Source organism: Podarcis pityusensis, assembly GCF_964106645.2.
Source record: "Podarcis pityusensis genome assembly, chromosome: 2".
Taxonomy (NCBI): Eukaryota; Metazoa; Chordata; class Lepidosauria; order Squamata; family Lacertidae; genus Podarcis; species Podarcis pityusensis.
The window spans coordinates 7,942,395-7,948,586 of NC_138029.1; positions in this window are offsets into that span (position 1 = coordinate 7,942,395).

Here is a 6,192-nt window from a genome sequence, read left to right on the forward strand (position 1 = left end):
CTCCCTAACACACATTCTCTCTCCGCTTCCCCCATTCAGACAGTTTGATCTTGCAAGTCTGAGTTCATCTAAAGTGGGCCTGGCTACCATTATAGCCCTTTGGGTGAGGGACTCACTGCCCAATCACCCATCACTTTCTCTCACTGTACTTTCCTTCTGGGATGTCAGGACCTCCCCAAAAGTACTGATCTTTCACTTTACTGATGGGCTTGTATGGCACAATCCCAGAATGAGAAAAGAATCACAGGCCCACCAATGCTTGTTTGTGAGAACATACGATCTCCCAGGTTTTTTGAGGAGGGGGGAGGGGTCAGGGACTGATAGAACATCCCATCTATAGCTCCCATCCCAAAAGAGAAAATCCCTGGAGGACAGAAAGTTAGCAAGAATGCACTTTTCTGCAATGACTAATGAGAAAAAATCCCCAATGGAATCCCAATGGAAAACATCCCCAATGGAATCCCATTTCCTCATTGGCTGTGAGTAGAGCATATGTTATCTCAGCAGTGAGCAAACGGCATGAACCTCCTGAGCTACCTGGTTGTGCCTACACTAAAGTTAGGGACTGCCTGCTGACCCAGCCAATAAGCCCTAGCCAGGCATTACATGGGTGTTGGGCATTCACCTTTTGAAAGTAGGAATGCTCAATGGGTGGATGTCGGGGGGGGGGATTTCAGGGGTGGGGCTTGTGATATCAGGGACTGTAGTACAAGACTGCTCCCCGATCAACACAGGAGTGTGCTACACATCTGTAATAGATGAACAGGGCTACTCAGAGGCTGGTGGCTGGAGTTCAGGGTGGGGCTTGAACCTCCCTGGGTAAGGTGCCTAGCACTGGACACTTCTCACCATCACAGAAAGTCTTTGAGCTCATGGGCAATTATAAGTTACTGTGAAATCTCACCATTTTTATTATGGCATCTTTTTCATCTATCCATACATTAGCTAGGGAAAAGAGGCATGTCACACTCACATATAGTCCTGGCATCTGTGTTCTATGTACATCATAGGCACCAACTCCTTGGGGCCGAGGGGTCTTTGTCCCCCCTCAATAAAATATTTGAGGGTGCCAGGACCCCCCCCCAATCGATGGGCATTGCTATTCAAATGGTGTGCATGCACCGTGTCATGTGATGTATTATGTGGGGCATGGCTTACCTGGCCTCCCTCCCCAATATTTTATTCAAGTTGGCTTCCCTGATGTACAGTGAGGTGAGGCGGAGTTTGTGGTTCACCTACAACTTCCCTTCCCTCCCACGTAGAGTAGGGGTAGGGAATGGCCCTCTAGATGCAGTTTGACAACCCCCATCAGCCATCAACCATTGGCCATATTGCAGCATAGTTTGAACTGCAGAAAGGTGGCGTACAATTGCAGGTATGTCTGTATGTATGGTGCGAGTTAGAGTCTACCAATATCTGGTGGGTCACAGGACTCTTATCCCTGACACAGAACATAGGGAAGGGATCATAGTTCAGCAGCAGAGCATTTGTTTGCATGCAGAAAGTCCTGGATTTAACTCCCTTCTCCATTTTTTTAAAAAAGCAATATTCATATGGCAGGTGATGTGAAAGACCTCTGACTGAGGAACATTTGGGCCCATCAGGGTAGACAATACTGGGCTAGATGGACAAATAATCTGGCCTCTTGCAGGGTGGCTTCTTATGTTCCTATAGTGTGTGATGTGAAGCATGCATGCTTACACCTCTTTGGGTGGATGGAATCTGCACACATGCACAAGCCTGAGGGTGAATATCACATGATTATTTCCTACATGTTCCTTATGTTTAAAGACCATCACTGCCAGAGTTGTATGTGAGCCAGCCCTACATTTGTCATACGCCAACCCCTGTACCAGAACTCCTGATACACAATTCCAGAATGGAACTTGTTCTGTGCTTGGGGAGAAGAAAGCCATCTAGTCCTCTGGACTGGTGACAGCAGTCATATTTGAACGCTTTCCTACATAAAAAAGTCTCTGCTTATTAAGAAGTCATCATTGCCAACACATGTTTTATCACCTTAATCATCCTGAAATCTTAATTTTCTATGAACAAGTAATTATTGCATTGGGGAGAATTCATATATGTGACCCCCTTCCCTTCCATCATGCATTTGAGTCCAAAGTGGTACTATCTGTGGAAAGTTGTACCATGCGCTCTTTCTGAATGTGTAGATTGGCTTCGCTTGCCGCTATACCTTATGTGTCATGGCAGCGCATGAAATCACCTGAGACAAAATGGGAAGGCGCCTCCCTGCTCTGATGTTGCTGCACCCCCAATGCCCCCCTTAACTGCCCAGTACAGTGACACTGGGGGCAGTTAGGGGTGCACTGCCTCTTGAGCTTCTGCCGCCTGAGGTGGTTGCCTCAGCCTACCTCATGGGTAGGCTGGCCCCGATATGTGTTTATATGTTTTTACTATATTCTTGATCCCTCTCACCCTCCAGAATTAAAGCATATCCTTACTTTAATGATGCCAGTAGGAGACCTCCTTAAAAACAGGAAGATGCAACACGCACACAACCTGTACGATATATGATATATCTTTATTGTCATTGTCCCATGCAGGACAATGAAATTGAAAAACTACATAAAACTACATAAAAACTACATAAAACTACCACAAAACTACATAAAAACTACATAAAACTACTACAAAACTACATAAAACATTCAAAAACCCCTAAAAACTCTAAAACCCCATTTTAAAATACACTATACTATAGAAACCCCTTATGCTGCATTTAGAACCAGAATTGCATTTGCATAGAAACTGTTTCTCAGGCGGCTAGTCCTGGCCTTTATAACCCTATACCTCCTTCCAGAAGGCAGAAGCTGAAAGAGATCATTTCCAGGGTTCGTACTATGCTGTGCTATCTCTGCCGCTTTCTTATGGCACCTGGCAGCATAGATTTGATCTAAGGTGGGAAGAGCGCACCCAATTATTCTCTCTGCAGTCTTTACAACCCTGGACAGCATTGTTTTTTCCCTGGTCGTGCAGCTCCCAAACCACACGCACGGACCATAAGTTAGTACGCTCTCCACAGTGCAATGGTAGAATGCCATCAACAGGTCCTTTGAGAGATTGTTTTTCCGGAGAATTCTCAGAAAATATAACCTCTGCTGTGCTCTCTTCACCAGGTCTTTGCTGTTCTCTCCCCAGGCTATACTGTGGCTATACTCACAAAGAAAAGGTATAAAAGACTGGTAGTTGAGAATGAGACCTATCAAGAAGCTATAGAATAATCAGGTCATGAGGCAACAGTGGAATTCCTCCCCCCCCCCCAACACCTCATATTAGATTTTTAATAAACATCCCTCTCTTTGCCCCCTCAGGCACATGGCAGTTTGAAGCAACTCCAGCTTGGAACATGAAACATGAAACAATGTGCTCCCCAGGGATGGTATTTGATAGGACCCACCTGCCTTGGATCCCCCCACATTTGGCTGCTTTTGACTGGTTGTGTGCAACATTACTGCCTACTCAGATAATACATTGCTTCAGGCCAAGGCAGGTTCTTCCAAATAATGAGGTTAATATCCTGCCAAGGAGTGGGCTTTCTGCCAGGTTGTTTAGTACTGTTGGCACTGTGGCATCTGCCTGTAACGTACGAAGGACCAGAGCTCTTCACCTGTAGCATAAGATGCTTTACTGTACATAAGACCACGGGTGTTCTGTATTCCACTACCACTATTACCACTAGTGGTAGATAATATGATAATTTTATCATATTATTTAGAACACAGATAGCATATGTGGTTCTCTCCAGTTGTTGGGCTATAATTTCCATCATCCCATAACCTCTGGCCATGCTGTTTGGGGATGATGGGAGCTGTGGTCCAACAAATATCAGGCTACCTCTGATTTAGAATGCTTCTGTTCCATTTCTGAGCCCAGAGAGGCTCTCCAAGTGGCTTACAAAAAGTTCTCAAAACACAAACTCAAATCTAGAACAGGTACAGAAATCACATAGTGTCCATAAATTCAGGTAGCACCCCCCCCCCCGTGTCATACCAGGCAGTAGTAGGAACGGTAGAGTGATTTGATTTCTGTGAATTCCAACATGAACGCACCTGATCTGCACCTCCCAAACCAGTGTGTGGATAGTTATCTTTTTGTGAGAACTAGGCCAACCAGATATCCAAACTCCCACCAGTCCCAACCAGCATGGCTAATGGTCAGGGAGAATACAAGTAGGTGTACATATTCTCCCCTGCAGAATGATGGTGGGAAGATCACAAAGCTTGTCTCTATGCATCACTGGATTCATGACACTGGGGGACTTGAAAACAAAGCAAAACACCTATCTGCAGAGCAGATGGAGATGCATAGATGTTGCTTTGTTGTTGTTTTGTCGTTTAGTTGTGTCCAACTCTTCGTGACCCCATGGACCAGAGAACGCCAGGCACTCCTGTCTTCCACTGCCTCCTGCAGTTTGGTCAAACTCATGCTGGTAGCTTCGAGAACACTATCCAACCATCTCATCCTCTGTTGTCCCCTTCTCCTTGTGCCCTCCATCTTTCCCAACATCAGGGTCTTTTCCAGGGAGTCTTCTCTTCTCATGAGGTGGCCAAAGTATTGGAGCCTCAGCTTCAGGATCTGTCCTTCCAGTGAGCACTCAGGGCTGATTTCCTTAAGAATGGATAGGTTTGATCTTCTTGTAGTCCATGGGACTCTCAAGAGTCTCCTCCAGCACCATAATTCAAAAGCATCAATTCTTCGGCGATCAGCCTTCTTTATGGTCCAGCTCTCACTTCCATACATCACTACTGGGAAACCATAGCTTAAACTATACGGACCTTTGTTAGCAAGGTGATGTCTCTGCTTTTTAAGATGCTGTCTAGGTTTGTCATTGCTTTTCTCCCAAGAAGCAGGCGTCTTTTAATTTCATGGCTGCTGTCACCATCTGCAGTGATCATGGAGCCCAAGAAAGTAAAATCTCTCACTGCCTCCATGTTGCTACAACTCCCTTAATCCCTGACCATTACCCTTCCTGGAGTTAGGGCTGATGCGAGTTGGACTCCAACAGCATTCAGAGGGCACCATGTAGGCTACCGCTGCTTTAGAGTAGCAATTTTCAAGTTTTTGACTTTGAAATAATCAAAAGGATCCACAGACTCTTTCATGCATCCTCTTTAACCATGTGGAAGGGAGAGACTGTAATGTAAACACTGACTGGGCAGGTTTCCACACCACATCATGGAGGGAAGCCTACATGCTTAGAGAAGATTCTCTTCTGCAGACATGACCCCCAGTGTGTAGATGGTGGGGAACCAGCATCCAGTGCCTCTCCCCCATTTCTATTCCACTGCATTCAGGTCAGCCACATGTTGCAGAGGATTCTGTGCCTGTTGTAGGCAGCAAGGTTGGCTCAGGCAGAGCCCTGGCTTAGATCTGCTGGGCTCCTTTTTAACACCTGCATAGACTAAGGTTGCACGGACTCAACCTTCTCTCTCCTGCACATGTAGGGCGAGAAATGAACAAGCCTCCTTTCCAGGACCTCTTGTTCTGCTGCTTAAAAGTCCTCTGATGTTTGGGGAACTGCTGCTTTCTAGCATTGTTAGGCCTTCCTTTGGCATGTCTCAAGGTTCCTGGGGAAAGGCTGTCCTTTCAACTACAGCGACAGAAACAGCAAATGCTGTTGGCCAGGGCAGCTGCTGGGACTGGCCTTGGGCTAAGAAATGTACTGTTCTTGTTCCAAAAGAAGTTGAATGTCATTCCATGGCTATCTGGGAAAGAGAGCAAAAAAGAGAATTGCACCAGAATCACCTCAGGGATTACATGCGATTCATCATAGCTCTCGGAGGCACTATGGATTTCAAGCCAATGATGTGAGGAAAGGAAAATAGGGAGCTTTGAAGTAAGATGCTGAAGAGGGATAATCCACAATTAAAGCAACTTTTAAAAAAAATAGTTGGGAAAAGAACCATTTGCTGAGGTGTATTTATTATTATTTGGCTGAGGTGTGGAGGTGGTGGTGAGAAAATTAATTTGTTGGCATAGTTTTTGTGCCATTAAAGCCTGCAAGCCAAGCAATTTTGGTGCTTCGCTTCACTTCAAAGGAACACTTGGAGGACATTTTTTAAAACAATCTGTTGCTGCCAAACATAGCCCAGCCCATTAACGAGCTTATTCTTGATTAATTACCAACTGCAGCCAAGCCCACCTCAACATACATATGCGTGTATATAT